At 51.7% G+C, this 24,394-nt stretch overlaps 1 pseudogene; it reads left to right on the top strand.

Annotated features, from left to right (window-relative positions):
- Positions 1–22,896: 22,896 nt before the first annotated feature.
- On the top strand, positions 22,897–24,030 carry LOC118617804 (annotated as a pseudogene).
- Positions 24,031–24,394: the final 364 nt, after the last annotated feature.

Raw genomic sequence — 24,394 nt, 5'->3', positions numbered from 1 at the left:
CTGCACCAGACTGGGGGAGACTTGGAGTAGGAGAGGGAGACGGGGGGGGGGGGCCGGTAGGGGGGGGGATCACGGAGAGCATGAGAGCCAGGCTGAGCGCTTCCCGGGTCCCAGACTCTGCTCTACGGGTGCTGCACGGATCACCCAGCCTGTGGCAAGAGCGACTACTGTCCTCTCCTTATATTACAGGACAGGGAATAAATGAGGAAATAGCTTTCCCAGGTAAAGTCAAAACCTGCATTTTTCATCCCAGAGCAAAGTCACATTCAAAGAAACACAAAAGGTTTTAGGTCCTTTGAAAAGCTTAGAGTCCTTGAAAGACACGGTTTGTATCTACCCATTTTTTAAATTTAAACCCTCAGCTGAGGACAGGCCGTTATTGATTTTAGAGAGAGAGGAAGGGAGACGGAGAGAGAGAAACATTGATGGGAGAGTGAAACATGATCGGCTGACTCCCACAAGCTCCCTGCCCAGAGATCAAACCGGCAGCCTTTAGTATACAGGACGATGCTCCAACCAACTGAGCCACACTGGCTGTATCTACTCTTATTAAAATCCACTGGCCTTGCCCTGGCCAGTTAGGCTCAGTTGTTAGAGCGTCGGCCTGTGGACCAAAGAGTTTCAGGTTCAAATCCAGTGAAGAGCACGTAGTTCAGTTGGGGTTCAGTTCCCCGCCCTGGTTGGGCTCATGCAGGAGGAAGTCAATCGATGTGTCTTTCTCACATCGACGTTTTTCTCTCTTTCTCCCTCCCACTCTGTCTGAAAATAAATGGAAAAATATCCTCGGATGAAGATTAAAAAAAAATTTTTTTTTAAAAGACCCACTGGCGTCTCCCACTTTCGAATTCCCTGTGCATTTGGTTTCATGTCACAAAATCCAGCTCAGACTTTCTGGAGCGGAAGGGTTTCTGTTGAGGCTCTTGCAACGAGGAGTGCTCCCGCTTCAGGAACCGCTGGATCCAGCACCCCCAGGGACACCACCAGAGCCGAGCGCGTGTTCTCTCCACCTCCTGGCTCTTCTTTCCTCTGGGTGGCCTGCTCCATCCTCCGGCGGGACTGTCTCTGGCGTGCGCGAGCGCAGGTCTGTGCAATTAGAAACCCCCGAGCAGGTGCCTGTCCTGTTCCAGTGTGCAATCGGGTCGCGCGGAGGCAGTGCCCGAGGAGCTGAGATCCCCGAGTACGTACGTGGGAGCTCAGGAAGGGGAGAGAGGCCAAGAGGGAACGCAACCTTCCGTGACCACGTGGAGGGTGAGAAGCCCCGGCCCACAGGAAACGGAGCACGCCGTGACCTGACGAGGAGGGCACGGTACCACCCAGAGGAAGCCAGCAGACGCCTCCACACCCTGCCAGGCCCGGCTCTTCCCTCCCGCTGACCCGCACTGCTTCTCAGCCACGCTGCTCTCACCCCCGGCAGGCGTGCAAGGGCCCTCCACGGATTCCCCTCTCTGCTACTGCCCTGAGCCACGGCCTCCTTCTGACCTAGAAGTCCAGGGCAATCACTGACATCTTAATGTGATTTTTTTTCTCTAAGCACTGCCTCCCAATAACATTTGGATTTAAAGTCTAAGCAAGCAATTAAAACCTTGATTCCTGGCATCAATTAATCTTAACGTGATCAAACACAAGAACATCCCAGGTGTCTACTGTTCCAGTGCCGGCCACTGTCACACAGGGCCGCTGAGGTCAAGCCCTCCGTGACCACAGCCCGGTCATCCGGGTGGAACGCCAGGATCGGACTGACTCCTGCACAAACAATTCCTTCCGCGGACAGTCATGGGGTTTTTTTAGGCCTGAGACACATGGGCAGCTCTTCTCCTCAGGGTGATTTATTGGGACTCAGAACAATCTTACTTTCTCCGGTTACCTGAACCAAATAGCTGGCGACCACATTTAACCCAGCGTCACCATATCTGAGTGCCCTCTTAAATAGTCGTCAGCCGTTCTTGTCCTTGTACTTGCTCTCTCTGCAGCAGTGAAGACACTTTGTAGCCCTAACCTCAGTCATTTTTGACCCCTTCATGCCTTTCCATGTATATGCAGAGCAGATCTCTGGGCGAGGGCTGCCTACAGCAATGAAGGAGGACGGGGTGTACTGATGGATGAAGAAGCGGCACCCCAGATGCTCAGACAGTGGGAGTAAATGGAACCCTGCATTTCTTCCCCAGCACTGGGCCAAGGAAGCTTTTGTTTTTTTTAAATCCTCACCCAAGGATGTTTTTTTTCCCCATTTTTGTTCAGATAAAGTGGGAGGGAGCGAAAGAGAAACATTGATGTGAGAGAGACACATCGACTGGTTGCCTCCCGCACGCCCCCAACCAAGGCCAGGGATGAACCTCAACCGAGGTACGTGCCCTTGGCGGGAATCGAACCTGTGACCCATTGGTCCGTGGGCCGACGCTCTAACTGCTGAGCCAAACCGGCCAGGGCCAGAGAAAACTATTATTAAATGGACTAAGTGTTCACACCTAGAGCAGCATCTGTGAGATGCACTGCTGGGCCAACCTTTGGTCTTTAAATACATTCTGCCCGTAGGCTGCCCAGTGTTTTCTCCAAGTTATTTCTTGTCAACAAATGAGCTCATCCCTCGCCCCTCACTTTTCACCCCAAAATGTTGCAAACTCTGCCCTGCGAGTGACCCAGAAGGGCATCGAATGGAGGGGGCGCCTTGCACACCACACGATTCCTTCTGCATTCTCTGGGGGATCAGCGCTGGTCCATGTAGCGAACTAACCCCCAAGGGAAGGCTCTGCTGGTACAGAGATGCTAAACGACGCGCGTCGCCGAGTTCATGTCCTTCAGTCTGCTGGTGACATCGGTGCCCACGGGCCCGTAATCAGTACGAGCTTGCTGCTCCCCTGTTGTAAAAGACGTTGCTACAGAATATCACCCCCTGCCTGACTCCCTTCGGCCGAGGTGGCTCTGTCCCCGGGGTCCCACGGACAGCTCAGGCTGTGTTTCCAGGAACATTTGGGGTACCCAAGTATCTCTGGAACACTCCGGACCAATAAGAGGGGCCCATGTGAAAGTCCATCTGCACGAAGGTCCTAGAACTAATGGGAGAAGATGCCTAGAAAAGGAGGATTGGTGTCTGTGTGTGTGTGTGTGTGTGTGTGTGTGTGTGTGGTGGTCCTGAGTACATGGAGAGTCGGGGCTCACGCTGCCCTCTGGACTGGCCTTCCTGCTACCCCCACCCCCGGGTCTCTGATTAGCATCAGTTGAGGAGGTTGAAATACAAAACAGAGGCGAGGTGTTTCAGAGGTGAACCAAGGAACCAATATGCATGTACGCGTAGCCCAGGGACACAGGCAACGGAGTGGGGAAGACCTGGGGTAGAGCAAGGGGACAGGGGGGAACAGGGAACATCTGGATTGCTGTCAACAATAAAAGTAAATTTAAACACACACACACACACACACACACACACACACCGAGGCAAAGGGGAGGTGTTTCAGTAAAATCTCTGCAAGGCTTTGAGAGCAGAAAGACAATTACCTTGTGGCCTGTGTTACAGAGTGTACTACAAATGGACAAAAACCTGGGGCCCCAACATTGCCATCCAGAGTCACAGAGCCACAGCCAGGGCACAGCCCATGCTGTCTGGATGCAGAGAGCCAGGATGTCACAGGAAACGCACGCAAAGCCACGGAGACACGCCGCGGTCACACTCACAGGGCTGCCGTAACTCTGCACTATTTGGGAAGAATTTGGTGGGGAGCAGGGATGGGAAGGACGTGTGGCTAAGTGTCCCCGTGGTTCTGTGATTAGAGGCTGAGTCAAGAACAACTATTACTACTTCCGTCACTCTGTCTTCCTCAGGTTTGGTGTGGAGAAACAATGAGATTCAGAATTGTGATAAAAATGTTTGTGTTCAATGGTTTGTGCCCCCCCCCAATATAAATTTGCCTCTAAGTTACTCCACTTGTCTAGTTTCCAATGAGCTGACATTTGGGATCGGTTGGGTTTGCACCGGTCCTGTGATGTGCAGTGTCGCCAAGAGGCCCCAGGTGTGCTGGAAGTCAAGCCGGTCCAGAGACGACAATAACACTGGTTTCGGATAACAGACTCTTCCAGAGGGAAGAAGAGAGCCGACCGACGCTTCGGCCAAGCTGCCACTGGGTGCTCCTTGTTTAAGACTACAATTCGGATGCCGGCAATTATGTGCACTTTTGTTACTAATTACCCCTGCCATGGGTGCCACCAGCCACTTTGGGGTGCAATTATCCCCTCATGGGAGCAATTACGTACGAAAACAGGTCTAGACGCACATGCAGCTGAGGGTGACAAACAAAGGAGCTGGAGAGGACAACGGCTCATCAAGTCACAGCTCCAACCTCAGGCGTGTGCCAGCTACAGGAGGCAGACAGCGGGCAGGGCGCTGGCTGCGGCACCCCTGCCTCTCTCGACCAAGTGCTTTCAGGGAATTAGACTGTGGGTTTGTTTAATTAGAAAAGAGCAACTCTTCTGGGCCTTTAGCTAAAGTGGGTTCTAGATACCAAGTGAAGCCAACGAGCCCTCCGATCAGACACGTGGACTCTGATGGCACCAGGATCTAATGCAGCTCTGTTCTTTCACGAGCACATTGTCGCATCCACGCCCCCGACTTCTAACCTGCACACGCACGTGCACACACATCCACATCCACACACAAACGCGCGCGCGTGCCCTACTATACCCACAGCTCTTTGTCCATGGGGGGCAAGTAAGCACACAGGCTTTGGAGCCGGGCTGCCTCGACGTCCCCCTCTGTACATGGGGGCGATGGCTAGAGGAGTCACACACGGACACGCTCAGAACAGTGCCCAGCACCCCACCTGCCAACTGCTTCATCGTTGTCTATGGTATGTGCAATTGTTTATTTCCGGATCTGTCTCCTCTCGGAACGAAGTAAACGTTCCCCAGAGAAGACAACCACAGCCTTTTAAGTCAGACCCGAGCACTGTCTAGCACGCAGGCCTCAGGAGCAGTAACCCTGTCTGACTTACTGCGTTCCATTGACTAGAGGCCAGGTTTGGAAAGTTACATGCTAATCTGCAGAAGGTTGGTCATGATTTTTAGCCAGTAAAGAAGAAAACTGCAATCAAAAAATAAAGACAAAAGTAATGGTTGTCAGTTTCCTGTGTGACCTGAATCAGTTGGTACTGCACCTTGCAATCTTACTCTATGATTTTCTTTGTCCCATTGACTAAATCTAGCAGTTTTTCCTGTCCTCTTTTGAACCACTTTTACCACTTTGTTGATCTCCTTATTGATGAATTAAGTCTTTGACACACACTCACTATATATATTTATGAGATCATGTTTTTACCTTAAAAAAAAAAAAAAAAAGAAATTCCTTGCCAGGAGCCCGGATTCAGCAGGTGTGGGAGGAGCGTGCAAGCGTGGACTTCCCAGCAGGTGCTCTGGCCTTGGTCCTGAGCACAGTGCCGGGCTCCGGAACGCAGGCGCTTACAGATCTGTGTGAATGTCCACCCACGTGAGCAAACAAGGATTTACTCCATCACCACCTTCCAATACCCACCCTTTGTTTTCACAACTTACCCGCAGTGGTACAGAGCATCTAATTTGGGGAAAGACACAGTTAGTAAACCTGGCTTATCACAATGACCAGTTAAATAAGGTTGATGAGGTGGTGAGGGAAGATGGAAGCGGGTTCACCAACACCAGATGTCAAAACTAAGCCACCTGCTACGCCCGGCCGGTGTGGCTCAGTGGTTGAGCGTCGCCCCTGCACCAAGTGGTCGCCAGTTCGATTCCTGGTCAGGGCACATGCCCAGGTTTCGGACTTGATCCCCAGTGGGGGGCATGTGGGAGGTGGCCAGTTGATGTTCTCTCTCATCGATGTTCCTCTCTCTCCCCCTCTCCCTTCCTCTCTCTCTAAAATCAACAAAGAAAGAAAAACTAAGCCGCCTGCGAGAGTCATGGTGCCCCAGCCCCGGCAGGTACCCACATCACCATGAGGAGCGACAGCCCCCAGGAGCCTGGAAATAAGAGGAATAATGTTCCACCTGAGGCTGAAACTAATAACATCCACGCAAAATGGATACAATAAAGAGCCAAGACATTGTGAATATGTGATTATGAAGTTTTCTCTGGAATTTTTTACAGAATATTGTTGTTAAATACTAAAATACTTCTAAAAAATAAAAGAAATGACCTTGAAGAGTTACTGGGGTGAGAACATAGTCCCCACGCGCCCTCCATCCACCGCTCTCCACGTGCTGCAGAGGGGCCGTGGGGGGGGCTGCCTCGGCCCCTGCTCGCCAGGGGCCCCCCTGGCTTCTTCCAGAAGCCAAGCAGCTGAGAAGGCCCAGGTGAGGTGAGGACCGTTTTGAGAAATAATATCTAACACGATACCGAAGTGTCATTAAATGCCAACAAAAACGATGCCAAACGCCTGCACCTAAGGGGAGAGGCCGGGGGCGAAGGAGGACAGGCGCAGAAGGACAGCTGGCACAGAGAAAACAAATGTGCACACGCCGCGGCAGATCCGTGGCCACCACGTGTTGTTACGTGCCGGGTCCTTTACAGGTGCCAGCTCATGCGATTCTCCAAAGAGCTGGTGAGGCGGGGCTGAGGCGGGCTCCCGGTCCTCACCTCTCAGGCGAGGTTTGTTTTCGGCAGGGACAGCTCAGCCGGGATCCTTCCCCACTTGGCGATTTTAGATCACTTTCAATTTTGATGTCAGGGGGGGGAGGGAACACCAGGTGCCCAAGTCTGGGTGCCACTGGGGGTATGGAGCCCCAAGAAGGAAGGGAATGGGGCCCCTAAGTGAGCCCAGGGAAAACCGGCAGACCAGGAACACCCACACCGGACTGGGGGTGAGCAAGAAACACATTTTTATTCATTCATTCATTCATTCATTCGTTCGTTCATTCAACAACCACTCACACTGATTTGCTATGTGTTGGGCACTGTTCTAAGGCCTTTTTGATATAACTCATTTCATACACAAAGCGACACTATGAGGCATGTGTTAATATTCTACCCATTTTATAGATAAGAAAACTGACATATAAAGAAGCCAAAGAACTTCCTGACAGCACCACTGTTGTTTCGAGGCACTGATTAGAAGTTTTGTTTGTTACAACAGTGAGGTTGTCCTAATACAGCGTCACCACGCTGATATTTTTCTATTAGACTTCCTCAACTACTTTGGCCGAGAAGTTTACAAAACCCAGAAGAGTGACTCAAAGGCATTAGAAGTGAGTTTCAAAACACATATTGCATTTTGCTGTGGCTTAGTTCCCAAAGCACTTGTGACAAGGACGAGTCAATCTGGACGGTGGGAGGGGAATGATACATCACCTGCGCTGGTCTTTTTGGAGGCATCTAGCCAATTCCATCTACAGAATCTCTTGTGGAACTCACTGCCTTTTAAATACAATGATTGAGTGCGTCACTCAGATCCCGGTGCCCGTGTGCTCTCTTCTGCTAATGGAAGGACGGGGACTGATGGGCTGGCAGCACCTCCCACGTGCAGCGGCGATGTCACACTTCCCGTGCTGAGGCTGTCTCAACGTGGGAAACGTAACCTAGACTGAGAGCGGCTGACGTCATGGACAGTTCGCAGGGTGCAGGCTGAGTCTGCGCCTCTGACCTCAGTCTTCCCTCTGAGCCTGCAGTGCCAGTATGAGGGTGTATGTATATCTGGCTAATACAGAAAGGACTGTACGTACACTTCCATTCTGCTGTATTTGAAAACAGATTGTACACCCTGTATGGTCCTGTGGTCAATAAAGTGACAGATGAAATATTTGCCTTGGATGCAAGGGTACAGCACTGCTGCGCCCGGTTTCTAAGAGGAAACAAGAGGCATTCGGACTTCCCTGCGTCATGTGCGATACCTTTTAGTTCCTCCTCATGCGAGCCGCTGCCCCCAAATCTGCAGCCCCGTCATGTGACACTGAAGTCACCTTTCCTTTAGACAGTCCCACTACTTTCTACTTTCCTTTTCCTAACTCTGCAAAGATAAAACCTCATTTCTCCACGAAAGCCGAGACTCAGACACAAGTGTAACTGAGAGTTCGCTTAATTGGCAGAGAAAAAAGAAAATGATTTAATAAGCCAGATAACTGGCTCTAGCCAAAACACAACTTCATATCAGGCATAATTACTATCTTCTTTTCAATCCCAGGACTGAACCAAAATCGCTGTTTTGTGGAGGTTTTGTGGACTAGTCGAGAACGGCAGTGGCGTATGTGAGTGACGACATTTCCGAGAGCCCCCCGAGACCATGTGCACTGCCCCTGGCTTGAGCTGACCAAACCGGAGCAACCTTGGGTGTAACCAGGATCTAAAACCCAAGCAGAAAAATGTAAGGCACTGTCCTCCCGGGGCGAAGTAGCAATTCGATTTTATCCTTCAGGCAAGTGGACTGAAGCCACAGCCAGTGAGATACCAAGTCTTCTCTCCCTCCCTCCCTCCTTTCCCTCAGCCCTTCCTCCTGGTCCTCTCCTCTTCTCTCTTTTCACTTCTGATTGGGCGAGGGAAGCGGGAGAGGACGGCCCCCAGGCTCGGCCTCTCCCCAGTGTCTCGGAGGGACCCACTGCATCCTCAGAACCCAACCCTTTGTCTGGCTGTAGCTCCCACGTCCTGTCTTTAGCTCTGTCCCAGCTGACTCCAGGTCTGCAGGGTGTCGGCTCCGGCTCCTGTTGAGAGGTGAGCCTACTCCTTCACCCCCGAATCAGGGGAGGGGGCTGTGACCCCTGCGACCGGCACAATACAGTGGCCACGATGCAGGGAGACGGCCGAGGCTGGGGCTTAGGCTGTGCCGCTTCCCCCGGGACCTCTTGGCGCGCTAGTTTGGGGAAAGCCAGCCACCGCGAGAGACGCCAGTGACCCTGAGACCACCATGCTGTAAGGAAGCCCGAGCTAGCAACAGGAAGAAGCCAGGGAGGGAGCTGCCCCACCGTCCCCAAAGGGCCCAGATTTCACAGTCCAGGCGCCAGACACAAGTAAAGAAGCCACACAGAAATGTTGCTTTAGCCGCCATCTGGCCGCAGCCCCACCAGGAATCCCACGTGAGAAGCACCCAGCTGTGCCTGTCTAGACTGCAGAATGGCGACAGGCACTGACAGACGGTCGCTTTACACCACAGAGTTTCAGGGTGATTTATCATGTGTGGTAAGTAATAAATGCATTAATAAAACAACTGGAAGAGATATCTAACTCTCCTTTCACCAGTGACTCGTTCATCTAACAACTGTCTGTTGAACACTTACTGGATGTGCAGCGACATCCAAGGCACTGGACGTGAGCACTGCACGGGACAAGTCCAGTGTTTGCTTCCCGAGCTGACAGTCTTCACAAAGGAGACTTTGGACAGAAGTTGATCGACCATCTTAACCCTCTAATCCTCCCCTGCTCTCAGCAGCTGGTTACCTTTCTCACTTTTCATCAGAAATAATCAGGGGGCGCCCCCTCGGGAACCTAAATGTGACTCCATCTATGGGCACTCCCCACCGCCTTCTGCGTTTCTCTGGAGAAGTGTCCCCAAGGCCACTCCATCCACTTAGCTCTGGATCCCGTCTCCTTCACCACGACCTCTCCATCACTCCGTCGGAAAGCAAACAGGTCTCAGGTGGCCATCTTCAGGATGATGGCCCAGGGGTCACATCTCCCTTCCCAGACTGTTCCTTACTCGGCCACCTGCTTGGCCCCTCAATTTAGTATGTTTCAAACTTAACATGACTCAGTAGAACTCGAGATGTTCGCTTGCTGCCTAACCCCTCTCACATTCTTCTCTGTCCCCAAAAATGACTTCCTCGCGATTCTGTTACCAACATAAACAAGTTGTCCTCATTCCTCGCTCTCCTCACCCCCACATCTAACCCAGCAGGCAGCCCTGCTGACTCCACCTCCAAACACATCCACACTCTCCGCTTCAGCACGGCCATCCTGGCCCAGCACCGTCCTCTCCCACCAGACTGCTGGGATTTCAAGCTTCCTCCTAGCACTCCGGTCCTTCCCAATCCCTTTGCCGTATGGCATTCAGAGTATTTTTTTAGACACATAAATTGAATCATGAAATGCCTCTGTTTCATGGCTCACCAGTGGCTTCCACTGTACCCAGAAAGCTTGTGTATCTGTACCCTTGTCCCTAAACTCTGCCTCCTCATTTCCATCCTCTGGCCTCTCGGCCTTCGTATCACAAGACTCCACCACCACACTCTAGCCATGAGGTCTCCGTTCACTCCCGGGACAGGCCAAGCTCATTCCACACCAGGCCTGGGCACCAGCGACTGGCCTCGTGTAGTTCCAATGTGTCCTTCTCAGTCTACCCTCGTAGTGTGACGGGTTCTTCACAGCACCGATCACTCTGACGTGGTTGTGTCGATGCATTTTCTAACTTACTGTTTCGTGTCTCCCTTCCGCACGAGGGCAGGTGCGTCGTCTGTGGGCACTGTCGCCTTCTCAATACGCAGCACCGTGCCTGGCCCCTCGCCGGTGCTCAGGAAGTATCTGTCAACGGACTGAAGGAAGCAGTCACCGCGTGCTGAGAACTCTGAAGAAAAGTGCCGGGTGCTGTGGGGGCAAGTAATGAGGGCTCGGACCTGGTTTCAGGGGTGCATGCTGGTAACTATTTCTCTGAGGAGACAGTATGGCAGTTAAGCAAAGATCAAAGAGAAGAGAGAGCCAGGGGAGCAGGGGACGGGAGGAAAGCGAAGGCAGGGGGGCGTGCAGAGTGGCCCCCCGGGTCAGGGCAGGCTGGCTCCTGGGTGATGGAGAGAAGCTCGGGGGGGAGACTGCAGGGGGCCGGGACCACGCCTTGTGGGGGCGGGCGGCCCACAGAAGGTTCTCGTGGTTACAGGTCGCTCTGTGTCACCCTGCCTCGACCTTGTCACCTTCGGGCCTTCCCTAAGGCCCCCACATTCTCCCACAGGGTCTTGAAAGCCTGAGGTCACCTCTGCTCCCTCTCAGCCGGAACTTCATGCCCCCTGGGAATCACTGTCCACTTGATCCCCCCTCTCACATCTCTCTTTCGCCTGCTCTGAGATCCCCATTGCCACCACCACGTGGCAGAGAGGAGCACCTTTGCTCATACAGATCCTTAGGCCTTCATTGTAGACCCTCTGACAGCCTCTGTCTGACCCCTGACTCCCACCCTCCCCTGATCCTCTTCACCACCCTCCCTCCCATGCACACACATGAACACGCATGCGCACACACACACAGGCACACACTCGTGCACGCATGCATCCGCACACACACGCACACACATGCGCACACACAAATCCCACCAGGCATGGCCCACACTGAACCTTCCTGGGAAGTGGCCTTCATCACCGGCTTCCCCCGCCAGGGACTTGGGTGACTTCCTAGTCCCAGCAACACCCTGTCTAAGCCCAGCGGCAGGCTCCACACCTCCGTCCACCCGACTCCCAGCACCCTCCGGAAGGGGCTCCTTCTCCTTCGCCCTCTCTCCTCTGGTGACTGCAACCCTCCTCCCGCACGAGGACCTGCCCTCACTCTATGCGGCCCGTTTGGGGGCCGAGTCTGGAGGGGTTACAGTCCCACCTTCCCTGCAGCGGGATGGGGGCAAGTCACTCACCCTCTCGGTCCGCTGTCTCCCTCGCCTGCGGGTGGGGACAATCACAGTACCCACGGCACAGGGTTCCTCTGGGGATTACGAGTCAATACACGAGAAGGATTTGGGACGGTGCCCGACGGCACCAGGGAGTGTTTGCTACTGTTGCTACGACTTCCTCTTTCCTGTGACAAACTCAAACTTAACGATCATTGCCATCACACATTTAATGCTCACTCTTAGTCCAAACTATTTCCCGTTGCTTCCTGAGACCCCCCCCCCCCTTCACACTCTAATTTCCTCGAAGGCAGAGGAGCAGCAAAGACTGTGCTGTCCGCCACCAGCCAGGGACGCTGAGCGAGGCCCAGCCCGGGGCTGGCTCGTGGCTGGAGGAAGGGGACCGGCCTGTAAGGAGCACTCAGTACGCGGTACAGCCGCGTGATGACAAGGGGGACACAGGGCTTGGCAGCACCGGGGCGGGCTTTCTGGAAGGGGCTGCGCACTGCGGTCCGCAGGGAGAGCGAGAACCCGGCTGGTACGGGACGGGACGGGGTAGACTGCACATCGCTCCGAGACCGAGCCGCTCTTCCCGGGGCGCGATGGAAGCTCTAGCTCCGTATCTGGAGCTCTGAGACGGGTTCTAGAACTCTCCCGGAGCTGTTACAGCAGGCCTAAGCAAGACACGGTGCACAGCTCACCGAAAATTCTCCTGATCCTTCCTCGGCCACGCGGCCCGTCTCCACAGCGGCCACGCGGGACTCTCCACAGTGGCCACGCGGGACTCTCCACTGCGGCTACACGGCCTGTCTCCACAGCGGCCACGCGGCCCGTCTCCACAGCAGCCACGCGGGACTCTCCACAGCGGCCACGTGGGACTCTCCACTGCAGCCACGCGGGACTCTCCACAGCGGCCACACAGCCCATCTCCACAGTGGCCACGCAGACCGTCTCCACAGCGGCCTCGCGGGACTCTCCACTGCAGCCACGCGGGACTCTCCACTGCGGCCACATGGGACTCTCCACAGTGGCCACGCGGGACTCCCTCGGCGCCTTCCCCGCTCCCCTCACTGACTCCTCCCGAACTCCTCCAGGGCTGGCCCTTTCCCTCCACCTCCACCTCCGCACCTCTCACCAGAGCTGTTTAGCTTGGCGAGGCCTCTTTCCATTCATCTTTTATTCTCAGCAGCAACACAAAGCCAGGCTCCAAGGCTCCTTGAAAAGGAAGGAAGGAAGGGGGAGGCTGCAAACGTGTTTTTGTATACGTCTTCTTTAACACATCCCAAATTCTCCCTGGTGAACCATTTGCGGGTCACCCTCCAAACTCTAACCCACCCAGCCTACTTCCCCCACCCTTCTCCTGCTGGGTTGAGGGGAACACTCTTCTGACACCCCCGAGCGAGGGGGATGGGGATGGAGGATGCTGAGGCGGCCTGTGAGAACCGGGTCCTTCAGGGTTTCTCCTAAACCAATGACTTAGGACTTTCCTGGAGACTCATTGTAAGCAATGCATTTTCATTGCAGCCAAGTATACACATGTGTACACACGCAAGGGAAACAAAGCTTCATAAAATATTACTTAACCTTCATACTCTATGTTTTATTCCATGTATGTCATTTTAAAATGATCATAATCAGCCCTGGCCACTGTGGCTCAGTTGGTTGGAACATCTCCCCATAACCCAAAAGGTGGCAGGTTCAAGTCCAGGTCAGAGCACATAAGTTGCAAGTTTAATCCCCAGTTGTGGCTTGTACACAAGGCAACTGGGCAATGTTTCTCTCTCACATCAATGTTACTCTCTCTCTCAAAAAAAATAAATCAATAGACATATCCTTGGGTGAGGATTAAAAATTGTTTTTAAAATGGTCATAGTCACCATCTTTTGGGGATATCTACCAAAATATTTACAGATGAAATGCTATGAGGTCTGGAACTCGCGTCACAATAATGAAGACGGAGGCGTAGAGGAAACAAGACTGAGCCTGAGTTGACAGCTGTTGGGACTGGGTGACGGGATCTTCATGCTGCTCTCCCGAGGACTTCACACATTTGATATCTTCCATAACAAAACAAATTTTAAACAAAACAAAAGTATTGCTCATGACCCATCAAACTGATTTCACAATCCACTCATAGGCCAAGGGCTGCAGTCTGTAAAGTACCTTCTAGAAAAATCTAAGAGCTGGGGAATCTGAAACTGGCCGGCAGGGAACATCCACGCTCACTCAAGTACACTCACCCCCACCCAGGCAAGGCCTCTCTTTTCCGAGGTTGGGAGAGGGGGTGTTGGCTGAGTTTTGCTTCCCCTCAGATGTCCCTCTGCCAAAACTGAGCCCACGTAGTAGTTATCTCCACCGACCAAGATCCACCAAGCTTCTCGTGAACTGAGATCTCCTAGACACTAAAGGATTTGTGTCGGACACCTGATGGCAATCGTGAGAGCCACAGCAACCAGCCACAATGGAAGCAAATGAGGGGACACTCTGACCGAAGCTCTGCAGACTCTGGGAGGGCTCAGGTTGGGGCACAAACACCTGCCATTCATCTTCCACAGCCAACCGGCTGGTCACCTTCTGGCTCTCCAGGTGTACTGGGTGCCTCCCTGGTGGTCTCTGAGGGCCTCTGTGGGAACTCCTGTTCCTTTCTAATTACAGTGGTTTGTCACACGAGAGTTCAGCAGCACCATCTCCTCGCCACAGGTGCACTGAGGTAGCTGCAAGCCTGCTTCTCCGAGCCCTTCGTCAGCTGTGCCCGGGGATGTGGCAGCCGCCCCGTCGAAAGCACATGGTCGTCCCCCTTTAGTCACAGCTACGAGCTCTGCAGAGAAACCCCACTTTGGTGAAAAGCTGTCCTTCGCAGAAGCCCTCTGCCACGGAAACAGAGGCTTCTGGGTTTCCAGTCCACAGTGCTGACCTTGCAGACCCACACTTCTCGTGCCCGAAGCCTGCCGTCCTCCAACTCGGGGTTCTCTTCTCCCCTGCCCACAATTTCCCGTTTCTGATGGCAGTAGGCCTCGTGGCTGCTTTCCCATCCCTACTACTCAGACTGTCACAGCATCCCGACCAGCAGGGGCCAGACACCATCAACACCTGTGAGGAGGAGAAACGAGCATGGTGGAGCAGGAAAAATGCACCGAAAAGATGTTCAAAACACCACGACAGTCCGGACGGTGTCTGTTTCAAGTAAACAGACAAGGAGGTGACTGCCACACCCACTCCGGACATGACAGTGGGCTTCACCAGAAATACTGACAGTTGTGCTCATCAGCTGGTTCTCCAGAAACGCGCTGTAAGTGTACAGTTGATGCCAAGGTGCCAGCCACTCGGGATGATCTCCATTGTGGGGGTTACTGCCCTTCTGAAACAAGGCAAGTTCTCGGTTGAGGGAGAGTGGGTGGTGACACCTGCCTGTCACGTGGAGGCTGTGGTCGCACCTCCGAACCAGGTGTCTGGAGCGCTGGACTTCCGGAGACTCTGCCACCCCAGCCCTCCTGGGCGGCACTGACTGGTATGACAGAGGTGCAGCAGGAGGGCCCTGGCTGTGTGGCTCCTGACCGAGCACCTGCAGAGCCTGTTGACGGTTAGATCCGCTGCGTGGGGACTGACACGTGATACCGGCACCATCATTCCTGGAAGGCGTCCATGGAAAAGTTCAAGAACGGCCCTCCAAACCCTAACCAGGTCCACAGAAAAGGAAGCCTTCAAATGTGCGACCGAACTAGTCGAGCTTGCTTAAACAAGGTGGCAGAAGGCGCTCCTGGCTGATCGGTGTAGAGACACCTCCTAGAAGACAATGCACCATCCCCACCGCGGTGAGGTGGACTGTGGAAAGCTTGCTGTCACCTCATAACGGCTGACGTACAGAGATCAGAGGTTCTGGTGGTGACCTTCGCCACATGGGGAGACACGGCCCTCCAGAGTGGTGGGACCAGAGCGAGCCGTCGTTTTATGTCCCGCAAGCACCTACTTCCTCACCTGCCTCGGGGCCGCCCCCACCAGCCCTCCCGGGGCCGCCCCCCCACCAGCTCTCCTGGGGACCCCCGTTGCAGAACCTCGCGGAGCACCAGCCCCTCTAGCTGGCTGAGAAGCTCTGACCGGTCATGGTCACTCGGGATTAAGACTCCACATCCTGGACCCCCTTTCCCCCCACATCACACACACTCAGCCTCCACAAGCTGTGACATGGCTGCTACTGCCCCTTACTGTGCCCAGCCTTGCTGGGGTCAGGTACTGGGCTCTCGGGTCTCTAGCCCCTGGAGGCAGGGGACGGGGTCTGGTGTAGGACTGGGTCATAGTACAGTCCTGGGTTTCAGGCAACCCTGCTGCCCAAGTCTTCCACCACACACTGGACACTGACCAAGGGGTGTTGCCAGATGACCCCGCACGGTGGGACGAGCACCTCTGTGGGCACAGGGACCCTCTGCATTATGCACACGACTTACACCACCCCTCCCTAAAACCTACCCGACTTCTCTTCTTTCCTGGAATGAATTCACATTTCAGAAACTATGTCCAAGAAGGCGCAGACTAGAAGACCTGCGTGCAGCCTGCGCACCTGTCGGTCCAGAGCAGGCTCGAGGCCCTGGGCATTCGAACGCGCTCCCAGGGCTCCAAACCCGTGGCTTCAGATGGGTCTGGGTTTCCCAGGACTGCGAGGCGCTGCCCCAGGGAGGCACTGTGCTGAGCCCACACGGTCTGCTTGGCAGGAGTCGCCCGCGGCGCTCTTCCGAAGGCTCCTTGAAGTTCCCTCTGGGGGCCAGTTAACTCAGCAGCTTCCTCCAGCCTCAGGGCCGAGGTTCAGGACGCCCTCTCCCCATTTTGCTGGGTGGGCCACACAGAGTGGCTGGAACGAGAGGCGGGAGGCAGCAAGGCCAGGAGAAGGTGACATGTTGTCTCCTTTTCCTTCGCAGCTCATTTCAGAGAGTTGAGGACCTAAGGCAGGGCCGAATTACGGCCTCTGAGGGCCCTAGGAACTTCTATCTTCACGGGCCTCTTTCTCCATAAAAATGTTAAAATGTGCATGTTATTGCAGTGTTTGTATAAAGGACAAATATGCTAGCATTATATATTAAAATGTTTTCAACCTAACAGTTATTATCTTTCTTCTGATTAAAAAAATTAAAACATTTTCATGGACCCTTAAAAATATTGTGGGCCCCAGATACTGTGCCTATTGGGCCTAATATATGCCAATCTGGTTGAGAGGTGCCACTAAGTACCTGTGGATGGATGGGTATATAAAGGGCAAAAACATAGTATTCAGGAGGGAGGTTGGCAGAATACCCTTCACTGTGCTTCCTCCCACCTGTCCACACTGCCCAAGTGTCCAGCTCTCAGCATGGCTGCTGAATCTCCGTTCATTGTGAAGGGAGTGGGGAGACTATGCGAAGGGAAATGTCATTTCTCACACATGAGTCACCACAATAATGTAGTAATAGAGGGTTACAGTTTCCAATTTTAAAGGAAAATTTACTTAAGCACTCTAACAGAAATATCATATCAAGAATAAATTTTGTCCCTTATTGCAAAGCTGCAGATGTCCTAGCATTAGTCACGAGAAAGACCATTTTAAAAGATGTTTACAAAGCTACCTTCAGAATCTTGGGTTTTGTTACCATAATATTTCTCAGCTGTTGATTGAGTATCCAGTCTTATGATCCACTGAGTCACAAATAGAAAGACATGAGATTGGCAGTGGTTCCTACAATATTTCACACTTGTCATTTTCAAAATTTATCAGCAAGAGACAATTCGTTATGATTTTCTTTGTACTAGAGTTCTAACTCACTCTTCCTTACCTCATTCTGAATATCTGCAGAGGAATCCAAGATGGGATCCTCAAACTTCGTATTCTTTTCAAAGAATATTTAGTTCACTTCAGCTAACACCGGGAAGCCAGGCAGCAGTTAGCAGTGTGGGTTCCCCTGATGGGGATGGAGCGTCACAAGACTAGAGAGTTGGAGAACCCTTCTTAATATTGTTAAAACTAAGTGAACTGAATTATTATTGTTGGGGAGAAAAAAAATTTTTCTCTACCCTTTTAGGTTCTTGACTGAGACACCCTATAATAAAAAGATTAAGAGGAGAAAAACAAATTAATTATGTATGTATGGAAACCCCACAAAGATATGAGATTCAAAGTCAGCCAGGCAATTGAAGCTTATATGCCATCCTGAGATAAAAATGAGATAGGGCTTGCGACTTCAATTCACAGAAAGGTGAGAAGAGCAAATGTCTGGTAAACCAATGTCTGCAGCCCAGCAGGTGAGTCTCTCCGATGACAACGTTGTCCCTGGTACGCCAGCAGAGGCAACAGCTTCTCCTGAGTCAGCTGGGTCCGGATCGCCTTCAGCTCGAATAGTCCCCATGCCAACGTGGCATATACTGGGGTTGCTTATTCAGAACCCCCTCCTTATGTTGGCAAAGAGAGACAACTATAACCTGTGGGCCAAATCCAGCCCACCACCTGTTTTTGTATATCCGGAAGATAAGAATAGTTGTTTACATTTATAAGTGATTGGAAAAAAAAATTAAAAAGGAAAATATTTAGTGACATGAAAATTGCTTGAAATTCAGATTCCAGTGTCCGTAAATAAAGTTTAACTGGATCATAACCATACCGATTCATTTATAGATTACCCGCGACTGCTTCCACGCTCCAGGGCAGAGCTGAGTATTTTCCACAGAGACCACCTGCCCCACAAAGCTGGAAAAGTTACCATCTCTCTCCCCACAGAAATGATTGTTGACCCCTAGTGTTGCCAGAAAAAATAGGATTCTTTCACAAAGGAAAGGAATTTCTGGGACTCAGGCATAGGAGGATTTGAGGTACAATGGCACGATTTGTTGGAGCAAAAACAAAGGACTCTCCCCAGGTGCCCAATGTCTCTTCCAGGACCAGGTGCTCAGCACCCAGTTGCTATGGAATAGGCCCAGCGTCTGGGGCTGCAGGCCCACACCTGTCATCAGGCCCACACCTGTGCCCATCAGGCCCACACCTGTGCCTATCAAGTCCACACCTGTCATCAGGTCCATACCTGTACCCATCAGGCCCACACCTGTGCCTATCAAGTCCACACCTGTCATCAGGCCCACACCTGTGTTCAAGCCCACACCTGTGCCCATCAGGCCCACACCTGTGTTCAGGCCCACACCTATCATCAGGCCCAGCAGGCCAGGACCCAGAGGTGCAGAACTTCCGTCTCATTTCCCCATCTGCATGTCTGCCTCCAGGGCCCATGGCACCCGGCCTCGACCAGCACCGCACTTCGGTCCACAGCTGCCCACCTGGCCTGCAGCTGTGAGGGAGACAGACACCCCTGGGGCCTGTCAGGCTTTGCTTGCAACTCCTTGGTTTCGGGAAGGCTGTCCCACTGACTGACGTTCTCCCTAATTCTTCGCAGGCTGCTGGTGCCTCCCCTATCCAATCCCTTTCCGGCCCTTCCCGGGTTTGGGGCCCTTAGCCTCCGCCATCCGGTTCCGGATTTTCCCAGGCGCGACTCCTCCCCTTTACCACCATCTTGGCTCCTGCTGCGCATGCCTCGAAGTTCCGCCGCGTCATCTGGCTTCTGCTGCGCGTGCGCTGGTGGAAGGCCCGCCCCTGCGCCATCTTGGATTCTACTGTGCGCAGCGGAGGAAGGTCCTGGTCTCCGCCTCAATCGGCACGACGACCCGGTGAGGTAGGCGATGTCGTGACCTCCTATTTGTACATGAGAACTATGAGGCTCGAGGAGATAAATGGTTTGCCTTCGCAAACCCTCTAACTGGGATGCAAACTCCGGACCATCCAACGCCAGGTCCGTCCGTCCCCATCAACTGGCGGTGTTGGCCCGCACGCCCAGGCTCCCTGGGTGTCTGGTTGCCCTGAGGCCTGCTCTGCAGGCGGGACGCGCCCGGGACGTGCTAGCTGCTGTGCGAATCCCGCCGTCCTTGGGGGTGTCCCCCAGTGCGCCTTTCCCAGCTCCCCGAGAGCTCTGGGTTCGGCGAACTTGCCCTTGGCGAGTCTGTGCCCCGCCACGGCCTTCCTGTGGCCGCTGGTGGAGTGTGCCCCTCCCCCAGGCCCCTCTCGGAGGGGCGGGCTCTCCCTGATGGCTGCACGGCGAAGCCGCCTCGGCCCTGCCAGCCGGCTGCAGGGTGCTGTGCTTTTATTTCTTTAAATGCAACGGCCAGGCCAACATGATGCTCCAAGGTTCAGTGAACCGTCAGGGTCGTGTCTATTTTCAGTTCCCACGTCTCTCTCACCGGTTCTTTGCGTTTCATCGTTGTTTTGTTTCACCTTCCTGGGGCTGCAGAAGCAACACAGGGCAATGTGTTCAGCTTTTGGTGACATTTCAACCACCTTCCGGGATCCTGACTTTATTTGCCAAGAGCTGAGGATCCTGTTCTGTCGCTCACATTTGTTTTCTCGGAATAGTTTTTTGTTTTTTTTGTTTTTTATTTTTTTATCCTCACCCGAGGACATTTTTCCATTTTTTGTACAGATAGAGTGGGAGGGAGAGAGAGGAAGGGAGAGAGAGAGAAACATCGACGTGAAGGGACACATCGAGTGGCTGCCACCCGCACGACCAACCAGGGCCGGGGACAAACTGCAACCGAAGTACGTGCCCTTAGCGGGAACCGAACCCGGGTTTCTCAGGACTGCAGGCCGACGCTCTAACCGCTGAGCCAAACTGGCCAGGGCTCTCGGAATAGTTTAAATGTCATCTTCCTGGATTGTTCGGATTTGTTCGTTCTCATTCTAAAGGGAAAGGCACAGCATAAGTGGTGTGTGTGTGTGTGTGTGTGTGTGTGTGTGAACGAGGGCTGCCCAGTGAGGCGGAAAGTCTGCATTCCTTCACGGGAACTGGAGCTCCCAAACATCCCCCCAGGAATACCAGACACAACCTAATCTCTGAATTGGAAGTCAGCCAGCTGTTCCCATGACTCAAGACTCCAGATACATCTTTGAATCCTCAGGCCTTCACTTCACTGTGATGGGAGCATCCATCACCAGAGCTATGTGGATAAAGCAGATCCTTTTGAAAGACTCTCATTTATTCCAAAGGAGAGAGACAGGATTTTGATTGAGATACATTTTATCCTGCCTTCTTAAATGTATTTTCCAAAACATTTCTGCCAGGTTTCTTGGTAAATTTTCACATCAGCGTTTTTTCAAATGCCTCAGCATAATTGCCCGTTGGAAGCAGGGGGCTGACCCTGATGCAGCTCCTGCCAGGGCATCTCAAGGTCTCTGTGGTAGTCAATGTCACATGCTATGTGATGAGACGATGCCGTACATCTAGCTGGATGAGAAACGCTGTGTAATTTCTGCCTAGCAATTTATCTCCAGAATGCAAGATTCTTTCTGGGCATTCATGCAACTTTTTTGAAGTTTGCTTAAATGTTTTTTATTGCTTCTCTGTGCTATTCATGCTTATTCTTTCTAATCAGCTAGTTCTTCTTCTTCTTTTTTTTTTTTTTTGGTTAATCCTCACCAGAGGATATTTTTTCCATTGATTTTTAGAGAGAGTGTAAGGGATGGGGGGAGAGAGAGAGAAACATTGATATGAGAGAGAACATTGGTTCATTGTTTGCCCCCCACACATGCCCTGATCAGGGCCGGGGACTGAACCTGCGACCCTTCAGTGTGTGGGCCGACACTCCAACCACTGAACCACATCGGCCAGGGCTACTCAGGTATTTCTTTATGTACTAATTTCTCTCTTCCTTTTTGGAACACCTAATGAAAATTTTATCTACCCTCACTGTTAACACATTCCCTATCCTATATTTGTTTTTTTCATTTCATTTTGTTTTGTCTTTTTAGAAAACCGAGGTCTGAATGCATAAAATAGAAGCCAAGGAAAGGCATCTGTAGGAAGCACCCCAGCGGGTGGCTGGTACACAGTTAAAACCTGGGCTCCCTGAGGGCCATCTCACACATTCCTCAGGTGCTCGGAATTCCACAAAGAAAATGCGTCACCCAGCTCTTTTAGACCTGACACAAGTTTACCAATAAAATGTCATAGATCGACAAGCAGTTGATTCATACTTGGTGTAGATATTGTGTCACAGAACCAGCCAACAACTTCCGAACAGGTTCCAAAAGCATTTATTGACCATCAAAATCTAGGGACAATGGGTCAAGTGACAGGAAGGCCAGATTCAACCTGACGCACACAGACCTGACTGAGAGCCCACATGGGAAAGAGGCTTGCTGTTCCCAGGCTCAGGTGGGCCCTGTGGGAGGTGGCCTAATATTGCACTGGAGCTTGTGAAAATAACAGCCATGTCTGAACCTTGAGTCAAGGCAAGGAAGCCATGCACCTGGCCAAGCTGGAAAGGACGAATGAATGCTTTTAGTTATGTCAAAAGTAACTGAGTAATGTGTGTCTCTAACGTTGTAATTACCTACACTGAATACACTTGTCTGCAACTGATACATAATAGTGTATAATAGTCTTGAGCTTTCTGTGCACGCAGACTGTGCAGAGAGATATCTGTGAGAGGCAAGAAAAAATGAAAGGTTGTGAATCCCAGGGCTGTATATTTTAGAGAAGATCTTCCTGTCCCTTTTAAGAATCACAGAATGTTAGCTCTTACCTAAAGAGAACACCCTGAATGGGGCACTTCTAATATGTTAGAAACCCAAGTCACCAGAGACAATCTTACATTAGGAGAATAGTTTGCAGTAGCTCGTGAGACAAAGAATTTCTACAATCAGTGCAGGTATCTTCCTGTTTTATTAAAATGTAGTATACAGCCCAGCCAGTGTGGCTCAGTGGTTGAGTGTCGACCCATGAACCAAGAGGTCACCAGTTCGATTCCCAGTCAGGGCACATGCCCAGGTTGTGGGCCCAGATCCCCAGTGGGGGGCATGCAGGAGGCAACCCATTGATGTTCCCTCTCATTGATGTTTCTGTCTCTCCCTCTCCCTTCTCTCTAAAATCAATAAAGAAAAAATATTTTTAAATGTAGTATACATTTTAACTCTCATCTGATTTTAAAAATTATGAACCACAAAATACCACAATAAAGACTGAAAAGGGAAGGCTACAAACAATTGAATAAGAAACAATGTTTCTTATGCATTTTCAAAATTTCCATTTCTTAATAAAAGTTTTTATATCCTCATTAACTGATTCTCTAGATCAACCTCATTTCTGATCATGCTATTGAGTGCACACAGGAAAATGTCATCATAAATAGGGAACATTTGTCCCTAAAAACCTATCACATATCAAAATACACTCTCACGTGTCAGTTTCGAAAATAAGAATGTTTTGGTCAAATTGCAACAACCTTTTCTTTTCCTAGTTGAAATATTGTGTTTAACATATTTCCTATTTGCCCAGATCCCCGTTCCCGCCCAGGTGGCAGCAGCGGCCTTCACCATGGGGCAGCTGAGCATGGCCAGCTCCGGGTTTGCACTGGGCCTCTTCCGCACCCTGAATGAGCACCACCCCGCCAGGAACATTTTCATCTCTCCCCTGAGCATTTCATCAGCACTGGCCATGATCTTTCTGGGGGCCAGAGGCACTACTGCCACACAGATGTCCAAGACTCTTTGTTTTGATGTGGTAAAGGAGATTCACTCGGGATTTCAGGGTCTGAATGCCGATCTCCACAAGCAGGGAGCCCCTATGTTCGAAGCTTGCTAACAGGTTGTACGGAGAAAAAAGTTATCATTTCCTCCCTGAGTTCTTAGCTTCAACTCAGAAAATGTACGGTGCCGAGCTGGCCAGTGTGGATTTTCAGCATGCCTCTGAAGATGCAAGAAAGGTGATAAATGAGTGGGTCAAAGGGCAGACAGAAGGGAAAATTCCAGAACTGTTGGCTGCAGGTGTGGTTGATGATATGACTAAACTTGTGCTAGCTAATGCCATCTATTTCAAAAGAAACTGGCAGGCAAAATTCAGTAAAAAGCCACGACTGATGCACTTTTCAGATTGAATAAGAAAGACATGTAAACAGTGAAAATGATGTATCAGAAGAAGAAATTTCGATATGGCTACATCGAGGCCCTTAAGTGCTGGGTGCAGGAACTGCCTTACCAAGGCAAGGAGCTCAGCATGATTGTCCTGCTGCCAGATGACATCGAGGACGAGGCCACGGGTCTGATGCAGACAGAGCAACAATTGACCCTGGACAAACTGCACGAGTGGACCAAGCCTGAGAATCTGGATTTCATTGAAGTCCATGTCCACCTGCCCAGGTTCAAGCTGGAAGACAGCTACAAACTCAACTCTCCCCTGGCCCGCCTGCGTGTAGGGGATCTCTTTACCAGCAAGGCTGGTCTGTCTGGCATGTCAGGAGCCAGAGATCTTCTTATATCACACATTGTCCACGAGTGTTTTGTGGAAGTGAATGAGGAGGGAACAGAGGCGGCGGCCGCCACAGCAGGCATCGCGACCTTCCGCATGTGTATGCCAGAGGAACATTTCGTGGTTGACCATCCATCCATTTTCTTCATTTGACACAACCCGTCAACTAATATCCTCTTCTTAGGCAGACTTGCTTCCCCTTAGAGTCGGTGGAAACACAAGCCCAAGTTCAGGGCTTCATTGCCCCCACTTTCAATGGTGACAGTTTTTATATATCATTAACTACCATTTTAAACAAACCTTTCATCTCCTTTGTAAGGTCAGCTCTGTTGGCTGTTTATACCCATGAACTTTGACATGGGTATCTCTTTTCCTTTTTTATATTGAAAATTTTCAGTGATTGCTTTTGAATGCATCACTCAAATGTAGAGATTCTTCACAATGTAGTAATCTATACTCTCTTGATAGCCATGGGGAAAATTATAGTGCTGTAATCTGTTTCACAGATGGACTTCTGGAAGCCATGCTAGAGAGAGACTTTGATTGTTAAAGGGAGACTTAGAAACCT

This window comes from Molossus molossus, unplaced genomic scaffold, assembly GCF_014108415.1.
Source record: "Molossus molossus isolate mMolMol1 unplaced genomic scaffold, mMolMol1.p scaffold_m16_p_5, whole genome shotgun sequence".
In the NCBI taxonomy this organism is placed as follows: Eukaryota; Metazoa; Chordata; class Mammalia; order Chiroptera; family Molossidae; genus Molossus; species Molossus molossus.
This window is presented reverse-complemented; position numbering and strand designations above follow the sequence as displayed.